General features: G+C 25.5%; 2 long non-coding RNA genes across 3 annotated transcripts; one reads left to right on the plus strand and one right to left on the minus strand.

The window, feature by feature from the left end:
- Positions 1-6973: 6973 nt before the first annotated feature.
- Positions 6974-11852, minus strand: LOC132917210 (uncharacterized). Of its 2 annotated transcripts, none has more exons than XR_009660262.1 (6): positions 11566-11852; positions 11243-11463; positions 10981-11135; positions 10584-10742; positions 7492-7605; positions 6974-7406 (listed from the first exon to the last, which is right to left on the minus strand). It is a non-coding gene; the product is annotated as an uncharacterized LOC132917210 (long non-coding RNA). The 2 variants fall into 2 exon arrangements; XR_009660261.1 differs by having other exon boundaries at positions 6976-7406; positions 10584-10758.
- An 831-nt stretch (positions 11853-12683) lies between these two features.
- On the plus strand, positions 12684-16408 carry LOC132917377 (uncharacterized). Its single transcript, XR_009660273.1, has 5 exons — positions 12684-13087; positions 14789-14952; positions 15025-15137; positions 15705-15874; positions 16336-16408. It is a non-coding gene; the product is annotated as an uncharacterized LOC132917377 (long non-coding RNA).
- Positions 16409-22680: the final 6272 nt, after the last annotated feature.

Below are 22680 nucleotides of genomic sequence, written 5' to 3' on the forward strand. Positions count from 1 at the left end.
GAAAGCTTAATAGTTTAAAACACATTTAATAGAATAATAACTTTTATATTGGTTATCATCAGATCAGATACTATCTAGCAGCAAATACATCAACTTAATTCATTGCAATATAAAAAAACTGTCATCAATTCTGATATGAAACTCTAATGGGGTGTGTTTAAACAACAATATTTTTCAATACTAATATTATTACTTATTCTCGCGAGATTAAATAAATAAACTTATACTTATGACATCTTTTTAAAGGTATAGATTAATAGTTTAATACACATTTAATAGAATAATAACTTTTATATTGGTTATCATCAGATCAGATACTATCTAGCAGCAAATACATCAACTTAATTCATTGCAATATATAAAAACTGTCATCAATTCTGATATAAAACTCAAATGAAGTTTGCTCAAACAACAATATTTTACAATACTAATATTATTACTTATTATCACAAGATTAAATAAATAAACTAATACTTATGACATCCATACTAAGGAAAGCTTAATAGTTTAAAACACATTTAATAGAATAATAACTTTTATATTGGTTATCATCAGATCAGATACTATCTAGCAGCAAATACATCAACTTAATTCATTGCAATATAAAAAAACTGTCATCAATTCTGATATGAAACTCTAATGGGGTGTGTTTAAACAACAATATTTTTCAATACTAATATTATTACTTATTATCACAAGATTAAATAAATTAACTAATACTTATGACATCTATACTAAGGAAAGCATAATAGTTTAAAAAACATTTAATAGGATAATAACTTTTATATTGGTTATCATCAGATCAGATACTATCTAGCAGCAAATACATCAACTTAATTCATTGCAATATAAAAAAACTGTCATCAATTCTGATATGAAACTCTAATGGGGTGTGTTTAAACAACAATATTTTTCAATACTAATATTATTACTTATTATCACAAGATTAAATAAATAAACTAATACTTATGACATCTTTTTAAAGGTATAGATTAATAGTTTAAAACATATTTAATAGAATAATAACTTTTATATTGGTTATCATCAGATCAGATACTATCTAGCAGCAAATACATCAACTTAATTCATTGCAATATATAAAAACTGTCATCAATTCTGATATAAAACTCAAATGAAGTTTGCTCAAACAACAATATTTTACAATACTAATATTATTACTTATTATCACAAGATTAAATAAATAAACTAATACTTATGACATCCATACTAAGGAAAGCTTAATAGTTTAAAACACATTTAATAGAATAATAACTTTTATATTGGTTATCATCAGATCAGATACTATCTAGCAGCAAATACATCAACTTAATTCATTGCAATATAAAAAAACTGTCATCAATTCTGATATGAAACTCTAATGGGGTGTGTTTAAACAACAATATTTTTCAATACTAATATTATTACTTATTATCACAAGATTAAATAAATTAACTAATACTTATGACATCTATACTAAGGAAAGCATAATAGTTTAAAAAACATTTAATAGGATAATAACTTTTATATTGGTTATCATCAGATCAGATACTATCTAGCAGCAAATACATCAACATAATTCATTGCAATATAAAAAAACTGTCATCAATTCTGATATGAAACTCTAATGGGGTGTGTTTAAACAACAATATTTTTCAATACTAATATTATTACTTATTATCGCGAGATTAAATAAATAAACTTATACTTATGACATCTTTTTAAAGGTATAGATTAATAGTTTAAAACACATTTAATAGAATAATAACTTTTGTAATGGTTATCATCAGATCAGATACTATCTAGCAGCAAATACATCAACTTAATTCATTGCAATATAAAAAAACTGTCATCAATTCTGATATGAAACTCTAATGGGGTGTGTTTAAACAACAATATTTTTCAATACTAAGATTATTACTTATTATCACAAGATTAAATAAATAAACTAATACTTATGATATCTTTTTAAAGGTATAGATTAATAGTTTAAAACATATTTAATAGAATAATAACTTTTGTATTGGTTATCATCAGATCAGATACTATCTAGCAGCAAATACATCAACTTAATTCATTGCAATATATAAAAACTGTCATCAATTCTGATATAAAACTCAAATGAAGTTTGCTCAAACAACAATATTTTACAATACTAATATTATTACTTATTATCACAAGATTAAATAAATAAACTAATACTTATGACATCTATACTAAGGAAAGCATAATAGTTTAAAAAACATTTAATAGGATAATAACTTTTATATTGGTTATCATCAGATCAGATACTATCTAGCAGCAAATACATCAACATAATTCATTGCAATATAAAAAAACTGTCATCAATTCTGATATGAAACTCTAATGGGGTGTGTTTAAACAACAATATTTTTCAATACTAATATTATTACTTATTATCGCGAGATTAAATAAATAAACTTATACTTATGTCATCTTTTTAAAGGTATAGATTAATAGTTTAAAACACATTTAATAGAATAATAACTTTTGTAATGGTTATCATCAGATCAGATACTATCTAGCAGCAAATACATCAACTTAATTCATTGCAATATAAAAAAACTGTCATCAATTCTGATATGAAACTCTAATGGGGTGTGTTTAAACAACAATATTTTTCAATACTAAGATTATTACTTATTATCACAAGATTAAATAAATAAACTAATACTTATGATATCTTTTTAAAGGTATAGATTAATAGTTTAAAACATATTTAATAGAATAATAACTTTTGTATTGGTTATCATCAGATCAGATACTATCTAGCAGCAAATACATCAACTTAATTCATTGCAATATAAAAAAACTGTCATCAATTCTGATATAAAACTCTAATGAGGTGTGTTTAAACAACAATATTTTTCAATACTAATATTATTACTAATTATTGCGAGATTAAATAAATATACTTATGACATCTTTTTAAAGGTATAGATTAATAGTTTAATACACATTTAATAGAATAATAACTTTTATATTGGTTATCATCAGATCAGATACTATCTAGCAGCAAATACATCAACTTAATTCATTGCAATATAAAAAAACTGTCATCAATTCTGATATGAAACTCTAATGGGGTGTGTTTAAACTACAATATTTTTCAATACTAATATTATTACTTATTATCACAAGATTAAATAAATTAACTAATACTTATGACATCTATACTAAGGAAAGCATAATAGTTTAAAAAACATTTAATAGGATATTAACTTTTATATTGGTTATCATCAGATCAGATACTATCTAGCAGCAAATACATCAACTTAATTCATTGCAATATAAAAAAACTGTCATCAATTCTGATATGAAACTCTAATGGGGTGTGTTTAAACAACAATATTTTACAATACTAATATCATTACTTCTTAACATGGCACAGTTCAGCAATCAAGGGAAAATAATACATTCTTGTAGAAGACCAAACAATCACTTATAAAAGCCATAAGCAACAGAATAGATATATTGAAAAACTCACCGTGACTATGAGGTATCTATAAATCCAGAGAGTGAAAATTTCATTAACCTTGGAGGACATAAGAGCTGTGAATTTTTTTTTCAGAAACCGGAAAAATGTAAGACATGGACTTTATTAAACATCACAGTACATGTCTTATAAATTTTCGTATTTTCAAAAAAATACAAAATTATCATGCAACCAGCCACATTTAGTACTTTCATCTATCAGACAATCCTCCAAACGCTTGAAATCGCTGCAACTCAGAAGCAATTGGATGTCATAAAACATAGGTCTATTAAAAAACAGCAAAGCGTCACAACATTAAATTAAAAAACATATATTTATAACATGTTTTTAAAGGTTGGATTAATAGTTTAAAAAACGTTTATTACGATAATAACTTTTATTTTGATTATCATCAGATCAGATACTATCTAGCAGCAAATTCATCAATTTAATTCATTGCAATATACAAATAATTATGTCATCACTTCTGATATGAAAATCTTATAAGGTGTGCTTAAACAACAATATTTTACAATACTAATATTATCACTTATTAATATGGCACAGTTCAGCAATCAAAGGAATATAATACATTCCTGTAGATGGGCGAATAATAACTTATAGCCATAAGCACATAACAGTTATATTGAACAACTCACCGTACCGTCGAGCTATCTAGAAAGCCAGAGTGAAGCTTTCGTCAACCTTATAGGCTATAAATGCTGTTAATTGTTTTTTCATAAACCGGAAAAAAAATAAGACCTGTACCTATTAAACACCACAGTACAGGCCTTACAGATCTTCTTATTTATAAAAAAAAATACAAAATTATTGAGCAATCCAGTAACACTTAATACCTTTGTCCCTCTTACAACCCTCCAAACGCTTGAAATCATTGCACCTCTGAAGTTGTTGGATGTCAACAAACATAGGTCTATTAAAACAATAAAGCGTCACAAGATTAAATAAAGAAACTCATACGTATAACATTCATTCAAGGGATAGCTCAATATTTTAAAACACATTTACTAGGATAATAACTATTATATTGATTATCATCAGATTACACATTATCATGCAGTAATTTCATTAAAATATAACATACAGCCCTGAACAGATTTTAGTGAAACTTACCATATTAGCACCCAAGTCGAGTGAAGAATAAAGACTTGGATTGTTTTCCAATCTGTGACTGATTATTTCGGAGAAGAGAGAAACAGTGGAACCCTCAGTAATCGACGCATCTTAACCTGCATGTTGTGTTTTCATCCGTTAAATAACCTTAAAAAAGTTTTACACTATTCCAAACCACGTGAAACATTTTGAAGAACAAAGACAGACGCCTCAGATTTGCCGCCGTTCATATATGTGCCAATCGTGGTCCATAAACATTGGAAATGAAGAACAGATTACCCTGCGACCACATTCCAAACAACCAGACTATTGCACTTACACATTTTAGTATTTAGGGATACTATGAGATAGAAATAACGTTTGTTGACATATGGAAGAGAACATCAATGTTTCATGGAATAAAATTATTTCGTATTTTTTAATAAAGATAACACCAATAACTAACTTTTTTATTTACTGTATATGAACATACGATTTCTCTCTCTCTCTCTCTCTCTCTCTACAGTCGGTTCCGGGTTCATAGTCATAATGCATCATTGCATCATTCTCGAATGTTTATCTACAGCTGACACCCCGCAATAGACACATTATGAAAATCCAATTCTTCTTCAGTTTCTTCAAGTCAAGAATAAAAAAAAAAATAGTATATACAAATTCGGCGAACAGATCCAACTTCTTTACTCACTACTTACTCAACGAATGTGCTACGTATAGCCTGTTGATAATCCAAATAATTTTTTTTTTAACGTTTTGTATAGGTCTTTACCATAGACTTATAATATTATAAGTCTATGGTCTTTACTGTTGATTAAAATTTTAAATAATTTAACAAATAATATTTATAAAAGTAATAATACTATTAATCATCAGATCTAGCGACATAAGAATTAATCAAATGCATTGTGAATCATCTATTTAATTATGAATGAGTACCAAAAAAAAAAAAGAATGTAAAAAAAATAAATATAATAATATTCATATAACTGATAAATGCGTCAATAAATTTTTTTTTAAGTAATGATTAGATTCAGTGTTTGGAATTAACGGATTCCTGGAAACAAATCCTTTTGATAGAAAAAGAACGAAATTGTTCTTTCTTTTCGAGTTTAAATTTCATACAGAAGTTTAAATAATTAAAATTAAAATATATTTTTTCTTAGTTTGTGTATTCCCAATATTAGTGATTGTTGGATCATCGATTATCGACATTAATGGTTACTTCAATATAGACAAGGTAGACTAAATTATGAACTTTTTGAAATCGTTTTTTAAAAAATATCAATAAAATAAAAAAACTACAATAATTATTATTTATTATATATGCTTTAACTAAAATAACTAAATAGTAAGTTAGGTATAAAAAGATGTACTTCTAAGTATGTATATGTATAAAAGTAAACTCAAAAATTAACAAATTACAACGCTAGTTAATTGGTTATTATATGAATATTTTTATTTTTTCATTTAATCAGTATTTGTATAAAGACAATAAAGCATAAGTGTAAATGCACGAAGAAAAAAATGTTGATGATTAAATAATAATTTTTATTTTATTTGAAACTAAAAAAGAAACTAGTTAATTTTCTTAAGGAACGACCAAGGAACAAATCTTTTTTTAAGAACCGGAATGAATTCATTTTTATAAAGAACTTGCCAAACATTGATTAAATTACTTCTGAGTTTTTATTGATAACATATTAAAGAAATACTGAAAAATATTCTTATTTAAAAAAAATTATATATAATATTCATAATTTATCAAATTAAAAACTATCCTTGGAGGTCAGTGGTTCCCAAACTTTTTTAACTTATCCCCAAAAATGGAAAATTTAATTACGCCTTCCTTAAATAAATGAAATTGTATTTTTATTAGTAAGAGTACTATACTGCCCTGATAAGCTAAAGTGTAATAACTCGAAAAAAATTAAAAAATGTGTTCGATACGACATCTAATTGGTTTAAAAGTTTTACAAAATATTTGTAGAAAAAATTCCTCTGAAATTACATTGAATAAGCTATAAACTCAATTATTTTTCTTAGAAAACGCCGTAGGTAACAAAAAAAATTAGAAGTACTAAGTAAGAACACCACATCTTACACTATATGTTTATAGATATGGCATCATTACCTAACATTCTTAATAGCTTATATTGCTAAGTATAATAACATAAAAGTAACTTTACTAAATCAAATAGACTAAAAAATAATTATAAAGGTATAATAAAATGAAAAATACAAAACTGCATTTTTCTCAAAACTAATATATATATTGGTTTTTACTGCACATTTGCTGAACAAGGCAGTATAGTAGTATAGACAGTATAGTGTATACAATATCAATCTTGCAATTCCCAAATTAAATATTTGAAACTCATGGTTTGGGAACTGCTATTTTAAGCCTTGCACCAATTTTTGTCCTATGTGTGACTATTCATTTCTTCATAATATCCTTTAATATTTAAACTAGAAATAGAGATTTCACTTTGATGGATGCCAAATACTGATATGACCAATTAATTTTTTTTTTTCAATAGGTACCAACCAATTTTAGAAGTCTCATAGTTCTCCAACTGCTTTGTCATTAGAATAAATAACCTTATTTTAATAGTTATTTAGAAACAAATGATTATATATAATCCCATATTTGTCAATTAAAATTAGTGAGTTTTCATCGCTTACCAGGTCCAACATTTAATTTAATTGACATCATATTTCTCTTGACCACATAGGTAATTCATTGTTCAACCAAAATCCTTGTCATAAAACAATATATCACAAACTAAAAATAATAATTAAGTTTGTCTATGTCATCAAAATATTTAAGTTTTATAAAGCTATATATTATTTACAAAACAAGTTATTACCTTATTTACTTGACTAATACAATGAACACTTGAAATAGCGTGTGCATTATTGTGAGGATTTTAAATGATTAGAATCATAAATGATAACTATTTTGGTAATTGCCAAATGAATATCTAAAACCAAATTTTAAAAATTAATATAAAATAATAAATTTCACAATAGTATTGTTTTGTATTTGGAATATTTACATGTGTTTTATGTTATACAAAGTCTTCAGTCATCAAAAATTTCAAAATATTATTATTTGTAATCAAATTATATAATTTATTATTTATTGATTGATTTAATACAATGAATTCCGTTTAATGAAGGCACAGGTTAATATGGGAAAAATGATCTGGTCACAATTTCAATGTATACTAACAAGGTTAAAAAAAACTGCATAATATGGGCATTCAGTTCAATTTATGGGTGCAATATTTATTTATTATAGCTAGGGCTGGGATTTCGATGCACTTTGCATTTTTTTCTGAAGCTTTCTGTACGATGCTCGTTTTGTTACAAATATGCTTTAGGTATTTTTAAATTGGAATAAGAAATTTTATTTTGCATTTTTTAAATTTAAGGTCATTTTTCTAATATTTTAGGGTATTTAGGGGTTTTTAAGTCATTTTTGGTGTTTTTGAATTTAAAATTAAAGATTATAGACTATAGATTTATAATCAGGGCTCGGAAGTTCTAGCAAATGCATATTTTTCTTGGTTCGTCCTAGAACATCCAAAGTAAGATGCAAATATGTTTCACACTTCTCTGATGTCATACACAAAATTTTATTTTGGTATTTTTTGCATATTTTTTCGGTTTTTACTGCTATTTTGCTAATTTAAGGTTTTTAGTGCTATTTTTGGGTATATTTTCACATAAATACATATATAGGAGCTATATTGATAATTTGGAGTTATAAATGCTGTTTATGGGCATATTTTTAAAAACTAAATTTAATTAACCTACCAAACAGCCGCCTACGAATATGTGAACGAAAAAAATTTTTTTATTTTAAAATGGTAAGCACCCGAAATAAACGGCCTTAGACCGTTGTTATCGTCGATTAAATCAGACAATTCCATTCGTCTCCGATAACAATAACCTAACCTTAACCTGTCGATGCCTACCATCATATTCTATGAAAAACATTAAAAATCTATAAAATTAAATATATCTTAAATATCATGTTTTAAAAAAATATGTTGAAAATGTTATTTTGCATATTTTCCAATTTTTAGTGCTATTTATAGCACTGATATTAATGTTTTTGCATATTTAAGCTCTAAAAATTAATTTTTTTAGTGCTATAACTTCCGAGCCCTGTTTATAATATAAAATATTTATATGCTAACATATATGTATGAAAAGGAGCTTTTTTATCTATTAAAGCTTATTGGCGGACAACAGGAGGGCATTTCTATTTGAAAATGTGAAGCACGCTCTCGTGACTCAGTGTAACAATAAAAAATAATTATTTATTTGTTATTATATTATTAATATATGAAGTAAAATAAAATATTTATATACATGTAATGAAATTTTTTTAAATTTTAAGCTATTTTAAATAAATTTAGAAGACATATTTTTAATGCATTTTTGAGTTTTTTGAGAAGTCATTTTTTGTGACTTTTAAGCACATTAAAATCCTAGCCCTAATTATAACGTTAGAATATATTGTGTATGTATTTAAAAACGACTAATATATATGGGTTTTGTCATATCTGTGAGATTGTATTTGTCAAAAGTAATAAAAATCATTACCCTTATCCAATCTGACCAATCTTTAGATGTGGCCATATGGGTATCATCAAAAACCTCAATGTGAGGTATAGAATGAAGCTGGTTAATTTTATTCTTGAAAAGATTGAGGAAAACATATTTGATTCATCTACAACTGCTAACAAAATAAGAGGAAAATAAACATATTGCAAACTATACAATTTGTATCTAAAAGCTGATGAAAATTTTGCTCATTGTGGATTTTATATTTTTGTTGGTCCACCAGCCTGAGTAAACTTCAAAATTGAATGAACAATTTTTACTTGTTCAAAACCATATCGACTCCAAAAATATTGATGAAAATCCTACTTACTATGAAGATAATGAAGACATTAGTGAACTTGTAGTACAAAATGTTCCTAAAAGAAAGAAATTGGATTCAAATGAAGAAGATCCATTAGTTACAGCTAGAGAAACTATAACATACATTGAATTGTTATAGAAGTTTTTCACACAAGAGGGTAAAGAAAATAGTCTGCCTGATAAACTTGAAGCATGTGCAAATTTTGTCAACTAGATTCACACTAAACAGCTTAGACAATGAGCTATTACAACATATTGTACACCTTCTACATCCAAATAATATTTTATTTAGTATTTGTTAATTCATTATTATTTTATATTTTTATTGTCTATTAATTTAACACTTTTTTTTAATTTTATTGCTAACGTATGTAATTTCAGTTTATACAGCCAACTGCTAAATGTGGGCAAATAAGTTTGGTCCCAATGTGTCCATATTAAGTGGAATCCACTGTATTTATTTTTAAAATTTTAAATATATTCAATATAATTATTCTGAATCATAAACAAATAAAAGGAACTTGGTATAAATAAAAATAAATGAAATTCTTACATATTTAGTATTTTTATAGTTTATAAGAAAAAATTGAGCTCCTAAATTAAGTAATATAAAAAAATATTCATTTAGGCAAATAAATAAAAAAAAAATTATTTTTAAAGTAAAGCCAATAAGTACAAATAATCATTTATATATAATATACCTTAGCTATATAAAATGTGAATCAATTTTAATGATTAAGGTCATGTAATAATTTTCTATAGTACAATTAAAAGGAAAAATATAATAATGAATTAATACTTGCCTTTTAGGTACTTGTAAGTTATAATTATTAAATAATACAATATGTCCCATTTTTGCTTAAGGCATTTCTTTGTATTTAACAAAATAATTTATAATTCTGCCCTTTTTCTAACACATTTTAGGTTTTATTTAATGAATATGTACCAAGACAATTTTAAACTTATTGAATTTTAAATAATATATAATAAATAAATAATTTTAAAAACATAATATAAAATTTACCCAAAAATAATCGATGTTGACTTTAAATTGTTGTAATTTTTAAAAGGTAGAAGTTGAAATTGGTTAGATAGCAATATTTAACATTTCCAATACATCTCAAATGTTTCAGTCATAATATTGTCAGGGTTTGGTTAATTGGTATGGCATTTCTGCATTAGTCTGGTACAACATAAAACTATTAACAATTATATAATTAATTATTTGAGTAAGTTAAATAATAGGAAACAGACGGAAACACTATATTTCCTGCCAGTGGTATGTTGAACAATTTTCAGTCCTGAGGCAAACCATTTGATCGCCCATGCACCCACAGCTTTTAATCTATATTTTTTACTTAATAGTATAAATCTTATAATTAAAATCTGATTTTGGTATGGTCACTCTCTTAAATACTTACAGAGTTACAGTTATAGCCAAATTGCCAACCTCAATGGAATGTTAAACGCAGATGAATCAGTATACATCAACAACCGACTTATAAATACATCGTGACATAATGGAGTGGCTGGTAAACTTATATCAAAATAATCTACTTTCTAGACCATATGGAAACTGAAATAATAAATAAAAAAGCACATCAATGAAATAAAGATAAGAAAATATATATTTTAATTAATTGTTATAAACTTATAAACCATAGTAATGTATTAAATACGTACAACACCGAAAAAAACTATTTCCGAGTTTAGGTTAGATTTTTGAACTATATCATCTTCATTCAATTGAAAACTACATAGATGTATTTGTATAGCACTCATCTTAGTTCATTCAACGTAATGCTTGCACTCTTTTCCAACTAAAGAAATGCTTGTTTTTCATTGGAATCATGAACATATTGTTAGATCGTTCACAACTTTTAACAAAACACTTTTTTTTCGGCCTACCAAATAAAAAATAATTTTTTGAAAAGGATAAAGTAATATATATTATAATTGACTAGATGAGTAAATTTTGAAATCCATGTAATGAAACTTTATATTACCATTTTACTATTAGCGATAAAACCAATTACGATTATGATAAGAACAACAAAATAAATAATTCTCTGATGCTTGGTACGAACGGCTTGAGTTATAAATGACCATTTTTTGGATTAATACGTTAAAAAAATTAGAAAAAGCATGTAGATTTTTTTGATACAATACTCGTTAGTTGCGTTGATAACAGTTATCTCTATTCTGCGGTATTATAGTAGTATTTTTGAGTAGTCGGATTATCGTTTGGTACAACTATCTCACGCCTACTTTTGATAATACTATTTTTAAACAAGATTATCTCACTCACCATATTGAATATTCAATATTCATCGTCTTTTCTTAATTATAAAATCATTTAAATTGTGTTTTGAGAAGTATATGTGGATTTTCCAACAGTGTTTGAACTGTTTGAAGATTGATTTAATTTCTAACATGAAATTGTAATGATCACAAAAATGAAATACTCACAGATATATTTGTTATGTATATAACGACGAGAATGTGTCAATACAGTTATTCAAAAAAATTTTGAAGCTAAACAATTAAATAAAACGATAGAAAAAATACCAAAATTGATCACTTCTTAAATTTAAATTTCAAATGTATAACTTATAATATAACAATTAATATTATTAATATAAAAAATAATTGATTAATAAATAAAAATACCTACTTGAGCAAGAACCGTAAACCTGGCTATTTCCAATTTATTTATCGCATACCTATTCCTATACACTATACAGCATAAATAAAAATATTATAAACTATACAATACATATTATTATTGTGTTACTATCTTATATTCTCATATTACTTCTCTATAATCGGAAATTAAATTTATCACCTAGAGAGCGCTGTATGCTGGTGTGAAACATTTTCACTATTTTCAGTTTTCACGGTTCTTTCCGCAACTACAATATTATTATATTTTATTAATGAAGTTTTACTACGACATTTTTATTTTTACTAGAATTATTTAAATTATTATACAATACAATATTATGTACGATATTTATTGTATCAATAAGTTGTTTTGATTGTTGCATTGTATTTATTATATATTATCTTTATACCGGCTATATTGTCGTATTCTGTGATACTGATTGGTAGACCAATATTATAAGCAAAATAGCAAATCTTCCCTTATAAGAAGGACCAATGTAAAATGTAATAGTAGAAAAGTAGAAAAGTGAACCTTCTGGTTGTTCTGCGATGAAGCGTTTATTAATCCATTTATTGATCCATTAATTGATAAATAAAATATGTTTAATGTTTTGCATCGAAGCAATTTAATGTTGTATCATATGACAAAAGAATTCCTATAAAAATTAAAAAGTTAATATTATGGCCATTAATACAAAATTTTTAATTTGAACCTACTAACAAAGTTTTACTGTTTTAACATTGGTACTTTATCCTTATGTAATATGTTTTGGACAAAAATGATGACTAAAGCAAAAAAACTTCTGAACTTAGTATCAAATTACAATAATATAAAAACCAAATTCTGAACCTTCAAATAGTCAAGTAAGTATTTTTTTATACATTAATAATAATATATATTTCATAAATTTAATAAAAATGAATATAAATATTTTTGAATGGTAAATAATTTTTAATTTTTAAGTACTTAATGAAAACTCACTGTTAATTACTGAAATAGGTTATCAAACTGAATTTCATTAACCAAAAAGTACATTTGAAAATGTGCGCACAACTACTATTTAAATGTTGCTAGTAAATATGATATTTTAGTTATTTATTTTAAATTATTATCATGTTATGAATCATAATTGTACTGAAATGGTATTATTATATCCTTATAGAAATAGTTATTGTATTTATATTTTAAGAAACTCAACTAACTCAACCAAATTAAACCAAAGACATTTTTTAAATTAAAGATTTGCTATTAGTTTCTTATAATTAGAGCAGTAGCATAACTAAGAGGGTTCAGGAAGAGTGGGTGCACCTGAGTTTGTTCGCTTAAGGAGCCCAAATTAATACTATGTTTTTCTTGCTATGTGTTTCGGATATCCTATAACAGGGGTCACCAACTGGCGGACCGTGGTCCACATCCAGATCGCAAAAACTTTTTATTGACCTTTATTCGCGGAGTAGATTTTAAAATAGTTATTATATAAATAAATAAAAATTATAAGTGTCATATACAATTTATACTACTACAAAAAAATAAAATTAATCTGTATTGAACAAATGCATAAATAAATCAATATAAATACTAATTTAAAAAAAAAAAAATGTATTTATTAACGTGTGTAAATTATTAAAACTAATAGGGACCGCGGCCAGAATAGTAAGTTTCAAAACGGACCTCCATAGAAATTAGTTGGTGACCCCTTTCCTTTTAACAATGTATTAAGATTCCGCGATGTAGACAAAAAATTCCAGTTTATTACATTGGGGATAAATAAAGTACAATAGTACTTATATACAACTATAAGTAGGCCTGATATGTCCTATTTATACTCATCAATATATATCAATCATATTATAAGTAATAATTTATATTTTCATATATTATAAAATACATTTTATTCAGGAATATTGCACCTTGTTAGGTACAAGAAACTACACAGTAAATATTTTAACCAGATAGGTACATTAATCTAAAGAATTTGGTTGTGAGAGGTACATCAACAGGGCGTCATAAAATGATAGAATCATCTTCATGCCAGCTACTGCATAGCTCCATGTATGATGGTTGCTTATACATAATTTGCTACATTCTCTTAATATTTTCTAATAAACTATTAAACTATTAATTTGTTTTTAATAACTATACAATTTTAAATTAATAAAACATACAATAATATTTGTAAAAAATGTATAAAATAATTTTAGTAACATGAATGTACCCTCTCACTCCTCAAACCTCCCTATATAATGCCTAGATTAAGAGGGGCCATTGAATATTTGGCTTTGTAGTTATACAACTGAATTATAGTGGTAATAAAGTACCACCTCTAAGCAATCCTTCGGTGGAAAATATCTTCAATTTAAGACTTTACGAATATCTTGAACTTGAATTTTAAAAATTGCTAGAAAATAATTTTTAAGACATTGAGTATTATAATATTGATAATAATGTACCCATTAATAATAGTATTAAATCAGCTAATTTCAATCAAAGTGAAAAAAATTCTAAGTATCACAAGTTATTCAAGTTGTACATGAATAGGTAATGTAATACTTTTTTTTAAATAGATTTAGAAGAGTAAATTACAAACAATAATTCAGAACAAATAAATTGAAGTCTTTGTTGAGTCCGATGAAGTTTATGAACCAAGTATAGTCATTAGTCGTTGATTACAGGAAACTTTTAGTATTTGATGAGGAAAATAACAAAACATTTTTATCTGGATCAGAAAGTAAGAAAAATTAATTTAAATAGAACATTTTAAAATAAATAATATATATCCTTTTTTAAATTTATTTATTAGATATGGATATTGAAGATGAATTTGAACATCAAATGAAAAAAAATGGTCTAGATTTGTAAGAAAAGAGAGAAAATTAAATTTACATAAAGGATTACTATTTGTTAGCTCTTATGGTATGTCTATAGCTGGAAGACAAATTCAGCCACTGTAAAAATGTTTAAAAATCTGTCAAATATTTTAACAAATGATGTAAGAAATAAAATTATTAGAGAGAATTGGGGTTTAGATCCCCATGATAGAAGACTGTCTTTTTTATCTGGCTTAATAATCTCAACAAAGAAAAAATTTTCTCTTTCTAGAAAGTTTGATAGTAATAAATATAGAACTTTAAAACATTAAATTACTTTTTTCATCAGGTCTGTTGCTAAAAATGTAGCTCTTAATATTTCTAAAATTGTAAATATGGATAAAAGGTAAATAATCACTCAAAAACACAATCTTGGATGATAGTTTATCTAAAGTTATTGTTAAAAATATAAATTAATTCTCATCGTATGAAAATCATTACACAAAGAATTTAAATGGTAAGAAATATTTACCCAATAATTAAATTTATAAAAAATGTGTAAACTAACTATTGATGGACTTGTAAAGTAATTTATAAAAGAGGGTTTCACAAACTAAAATTTGTTTTAAAATACCAATTTGTTTATAAATGTCATAAATGTGATGTATTACAGATTCAAATAAAAATTGCAGAAGTAACAAGTGATGAATACAACTTGATGACTTCAAAAAATGGTCTCAATTTACATCAGTCTGCTGCTAATCTGACATATTCAATGAAAAATTTAATACTGCTATTTATCATCTCCACAACTGGTATAAACTTGTTAAAGAAATAGGAAAGGTAAACAAGTTTCAACTTAACCAATTATTTGGTAGAGAATAAAGAAAATAATAAGATAATAAGATAAGTCATTACTTAAATATTATTTAAAGACCAAGATAAGTTTTATTTTATTTTACTAAAATTAAATTTGGTAATTTTTATTTAATTCTAATATTATATTAACTTATATAATACAAAATGTAATTTAATATCTTTCTATAAATAGCGTAAAACAGTAAAAATAAATTCATAGTATAATAAGATATCATCTTAAAATTAATAAATAAAAAATACCATAGCGGATAAAGTAAAATTTGAATAATATACTGTACATTACATTTTTATTATCAGTTTAATTACACCAAAATAATTAAATATTAAATTAATTGTTTAAATAAGTATGTAATTTTGAACAAATTTTAACTTATTGAACTTATTATAATAACAATAAAAAATAATTGTATATTTATATTTTTTAGATTTAATGGCTTCAAAATGAACTAATGAGGAATCATGTATTGTATACATTTTCAAAACATAGATAATAATTATAAAAAGAAGTTTTTATGCATTTCTAACTACAAAATATTTTGCAAGTTTTTGTGACTGGTGAAATTTGTCACATTTATAACTTCAGAAGCATATAAAAAAAAAAAAATTATGCTAATGGAATCTTAATACATTTTTACAGATATATGAATAACTTATGTAGGATCTTTTTATTACATTTTCAAAATTGATTATTCATAATTAATTATTTTAAAATTTTAACTTTAAATGCTTATAAAAAACATTGTGACCAAAATTTTATCTAGAAATTAAAAAGTTGTGAGGTGCTTCGTATTCAATTTTTTAGAAAGTACTTATTAGTTATTACTGATAACCAACGAATAATTTTTAATCGAAATTTAAAGAAATAGTCGAAGAAAATTGAAAATTTCTTATGCCTATAAATAGCTCAAAAATAGTCAAAATCTTTTTAAAACTTTATCGCACATAGAAAATGAGTATATAAACATTTGGTGAAAATTTCAAGTATATAATTTGAGTTCTACCAAAAAAAAACAAAATTGAATTGTCAAAAATTGGATTTGAACTCCCTCCAAAATATCAGGAACAAAAAATAAATTACCCTCAAAATTACCTAATCCAAAAATGAAGAGAATGATATTTATGTACATTTTTTTCAAAAATCCCCCCCTGAAATTTTTTTCTACGTTTGCACCTGCTGTAGATATACTACTGTTTTACTCTAATATCTTATAATAATAATACACGTATCTATGTGTACCAAAACATAAGTAATATATTCCATAATTTAGCGAGGGAGAGTAAAATTCAGTAAGACCTTGTACCCTTTCTTATACCTACATATTTATGGCCTAATATTTCCTGCACTTATGGATTTGTGTCAATAAAATAAAAAATGATAAATAGGTACTTTCGAATGTGCATCGAAATAATACAAATCATAGACGTAAGCGACTATATGTAGTGGTTTAAACGATCTACGCAGAATAGCGTTGACTAGATAGACACATTTAGGTATAGACGTATAGTAGAGTCTCGCTAATCTAGACTAGATGGGATCGGACTCTATCAGGATTATCTAAAATCTGGATTAAACAGAATGACGTTTTTTTTAAATTTAATAATAAATATTTTTCAAAAAACACCTTATGTATTTATACAAATTCAAAATTTATTGATTTACAGTTTTACATTACACATTATTATTGTAATATATTATATATTATATATGTATATTAGTAATTAGTATATATTATATCAATACAAATTTATAGAAAATTAAAAAAAAAATTATATATGAATACTAAAGTACGAAATATAAATTGTCCGGATTAGCAAGACTACTGTATAAGTACCTATAGATAGGATAAACGTCATCCGGATGCCATAAGAATATAAAATGATGGGATCATTGCACTTACCTACGCATGAACCGGAGGACAATGGAAAAGTGAAAATACGACGACGAGTATCTTTTGATGAGAAAGTACTGCAGAGGTATGGTAGGTGATTGAGGGGACGACTATTTGTATAAGTATAAGAAATCCCTGGATAGGACTTTTTCAAACGCGACTTACCAGAGTTAGAGTGGGCACCTTCACGTCAGTCTATATCAGAATTTAATTAATTAGAAATAATTTCAAATAAAAACACTTAGAAAAATTTACTATTTTTATTTTATCACGATTCATTCTATCGACATTCGACGGTTGTTCATACTCTGCACACTATATAGGTACACATAGCCACATAGATACCTACACACATCGTTGTAAATCAATAGATTCAACGCTCTGCTTTGAATCTAAGATAAGACTGAAAAGATTCTTAAGTGTCGCATTTTAATTACCTACCTATCTATTTTAACGACTATGTTTGTTGTATTAATATAATGGCAGTATTAAATATTGTGGGGAATACCTAAGACATTAAGATTAGTTTTTAATAATATTTAAAATAATACCTAAGCTGATATCGTTTATAATAGATATGTACCTACCTACATAGATATATAGATTATAGACTTTAAATTACAATTTAAAATATTATATTTAATATTTACCTACCCCTTTTTCCATAAATAAATCACATACTAGACTAACCCAGGTACTTTTAAGATATGGAGTATAGAGTCATCCAGCCTACAAACAAATATCCATAGTGAATAGGTATTGAAATTTTGGATTAAAGACTGCTGACGTAAAGTCACCTGATGGCAGAATTATAATAGCTGATAACAAACAAGTACCTACCTACCTATCTACCTATTAGAATATAGGTACCTAGCTATTATAAAATAAAATATAGAATTAGGCTGCATAATATGCATAATATTTATACTTATATTACTAATCTTAGAATAATAATTGGGTTTTAATAGGTAGGTATACAAAATTATTGACTGAGATTAATTATTTCAGTATAATATTTAAATAACTATCAATAATTTTAAAATAATGTTTAATTTGAACCTGTGTTCGACGTAGATTTGTTGATTAAATCGTTTTTTATCTAAATTCTAAACCAATAGAATGAGCGTAGCTTAAAGAAAAAATAACATAAATTAATTATCCAACATCCGTTTTTTGTGTTTTCCATTATGTCACGACTTTGTACTACTAATTGTATAAACACAACATTTATACTTTACTGTAAAACCAGCAAACTTTAAACAGTTAATGCCTACTTCAAAATTAAGTTCGACCACCGCCATTTTTTAAATATAGGTACCTAGTTAATTACATAGATTACAACAAAAATATGTCTAGTAAAATAACAATGTTCTCATGTTCCCTGTTATTTATAGACATTTAAAATTGCATACTATTTTATATTTTGTCTATATAATATATTCTTATAAGAAAATCAAGAGTGATTAAAAAGCTTAGAAATGTAACACAAATTTTTCTAACCAGTTACCACTAGTGTTGCAATTATATACCTAATGAATAGGTATACCTATGTAAGGTCTACAATGCATACGGGCCTTATTGTGCTCTAAGGTGCTTCTAAAACCAAAATCTTAAATTAAAAATTATGTGTTTCAATAAACTTTAAATCTAAAAAAATACGGGCATGTATTTAATTTAGAGATAACATTATTAAAATTAATTTTGGTTCAAAGTTTCATATTAATAATATAATAATTAATAAGTAACAACCATATATATTTAATAATAAGGTAAAATTCTTGTCTAATTAGTATAAAATAAATAGTATAATGTACGTATAAGATCAAAAATGATTCCATACAAGTTAAAATACTAAAAAAGTACTGATTAATTGTTGTAATAATACAAAAATCAAGTAAAAAATAATATTTATTTGGGGTCTGAGGTCTCCATAATATAAATGTTGCACATCGACCTCAGAGTTAATAGTTGCGGCACTGGTTACTCTATACAACTAAAAACAGGTATTAGGACTATATATGTATCAGCCTGCTATTAAAAGTTTTACAATATTATACTATTGGTTGGTACTAATAAAAAAGTACTAAGTATAGTAAGTAACATTCAGGTATTTCGCAAATATATATATAGGTATAGGTACCTACCTATTTCAATACTTTCAGAGTAAAAATATTCGTTCATCAAACACAAAATAATAATAATATTATTTAATATAGGTAGTAAGTGCCCATGAAACTTTTAGTTTTAATTTTACAAACATAGAACGATAGAACATTCATAGTAATGCACGTATTATTATACACAACAAAAAAAGGTCATGTGGGATGGAATATGACACGCATATTATACACAGATAATTATGCCACCGTAACACTGTTATGCTATTACGGGCATAAAATACAATATGTAATATGTAACTGGAATACACGTGTTTAACGGTTTAATTTTATTTGACTGATATATGAATATACATTTTGTGTTGTACTCATTACTTGTGGAATTCCATAAAAATGTTTCAATATTGAATTACTATCATAATTGATACAGACAGAAAGCATTTTGTATAATATATTCGTACACGATACGAATTATTCATTATTTTTATTTGTCCGTGTCTGGTATAACACACTAAATATATTATATGAAATAGTCATGTATTGTATACCTACGCGTATATTTACGTATAATACTGCAGTGTTCACTTATACGTGTTATTCAGTAATTGGCGCGTGCAGGTTGATCGGTCTGCAAACATCGTTCAACGAGCGATTGTCGATTAAACGAGGGTATGGCTCACTACAGGTAGCTCTAAGTAGATAGGTAGGCACCTTTTTGTTTTTCTGAATAAGTATTTGTGGGTATCCAACGATATTGTGTAATGTGTACAAGTTAGGCCATCCAATAGTCGAGTCGATTGCTGGCAAAGCTACGATCGTATAGTGCGTATATACAATAAGTTGTTTATCATTTGCTATATCCATCGTTATAATATATATTATTGATAGTAAAAATTTAATAATAAAAAAAAATTCAATATGTATACCATTTTATATTCACAGCACTTGCAATTACATAAATCAAAATAAATAAATAAATAAATAAATATATTTTAAGTAAATTTAAAAACACTTTTAATCGGTGAATTTGCACAAACTAAAAAATATAATATGTTGGCGAGAAGGTGATGGTGTTATCGATTCGAGAATATCTTCGGTCTTCTATGAGGTACTGGAACGTTCATCTAGGATCTATACCTACCTATCGCACTTTTATACAATTATACGGATCCAATAAGGTACTTAGGAACCTATACTGAAATGAATCTCGCCTCCGTGGAATTTTCAGACGGTAAATAATAATTATAAATGATTAATTTTGTATTGTCTCTCTATTTTGTCCATAAAGTAAATGAAATCAAGTACATCAAATTGTATGATCCCAGTTTATTTACACACATGATAATATTTTTAATTGTTATGACTTAGGAAAATCGGGACTAATTAATAATAATTGTAGCTAACATACCTACCTAATATAATATGTAATTGTTGATTGATCGTTCTTATATTTTTTTTCTGATATTTTTAAAATATAAATAACTCTTTTTATGTCTGTAATAAAATATAGATAATTGATTTAATATAATATCTTAATATAGAAATGTATTGTAAATATTAAGTAGGTCAGTTTCCATCATGATAATGTTTTATTCATAGTGTTATTGTGTTAAACTGTAGTTTTAAGTTAAATCAAATAAAAATAAAAACTAAAGTAAAAGAGAATACGTTTTTCATATTGATGAGGTATACATATAAACGATTAAACAATGGTACTACGCGATGGTTCTTAATCTTTTATTCACGACGACACCCTAACTGAAATCCAAATAAAAAACGGCAAATTTAAATAATTAATACCAAAGAATATAATAAATAACATATGAATTTAAAAAAAAAAATGTTGACACATCATGGTTCTATACCCACCTTACAATAAACTGTTACAAACGTTCCAAAAATATACATTTTAAGTTTCAATGTAAACATTAAAATGAATTTCATTCATTGAATGAAAAGTTTCTAATAAACCTACATTAATAATGGTTTTAGAAAAACATTAGGTACTCTACAGGTAATTCGGCAATGTTCCCAATACGTTAAGAAAATATTTCAAATTACTGTAAAGACTGGTTCATTTTTTACCATTATCTCTAAAAATATATTATATTATTATATTAGTATAAGCATTAATTTTTTAGTTTCGAAAAAAAACTGCAAATTATTTAAAACGATAGTTGGGTATCATTGTACTTATCAAGCATTGAAACATGTGGCCGCGTGCTCGTATGGCCGGCGAACGTTTATTCAGTGTTTTCGAAACTAGAAAAAAACATAACAAATCAGGAGATTAATGAAATTAAAATGTTGAAACGTTAATATTTTCAGAAAAATAAAACACAAAATAACTACCTTAATTTTTTTTTTAATTAAATAAATAAAAAAAAAACTTTTTTATCAAAACATTAAAATTAATTAAAACATGAAATATTTGTAGTTCTTGTCCCTGTGAATCTTATTGAAAAACCTGAATTATGATATCTCCATTATTTCAAGAGATATTGCAATGGGTAAATCCTCACGGGACACTCTGTAAATTATATTATTGTGACACAGTAGTGTATCGCGAGCACACAATACACATCCTAATTATGGACCCAGAAAAGAGTTGATCGACAACCGAATTGCGTTTGAGGTGATTTGCAAACACCGTCATGTGTCGTGAACTCACGACAATCCGTTTGAGAAGAACCTATTATTACCTATAAATATTAAAATAAATAACATTAAGTATTGGTATATCGAAAAGCATTGATTTGTTATC

This window comes from Rhopalosiphum padi, chromosome 1, assembly GCF_020882245.1.
Source record: "Rhopalosiphum padi isolate XX-2018 chromosome 1, ASM2088224v1, whole genome shotgun sequence".
Classification (NCBI taxonomy): domain Eukaryota; kingdom Metazoa; phylum Arthropoda; class Insecta; order Hemiptera; family Aphididae; genus Rhopalosiphum; species Rhopalosiphum padi.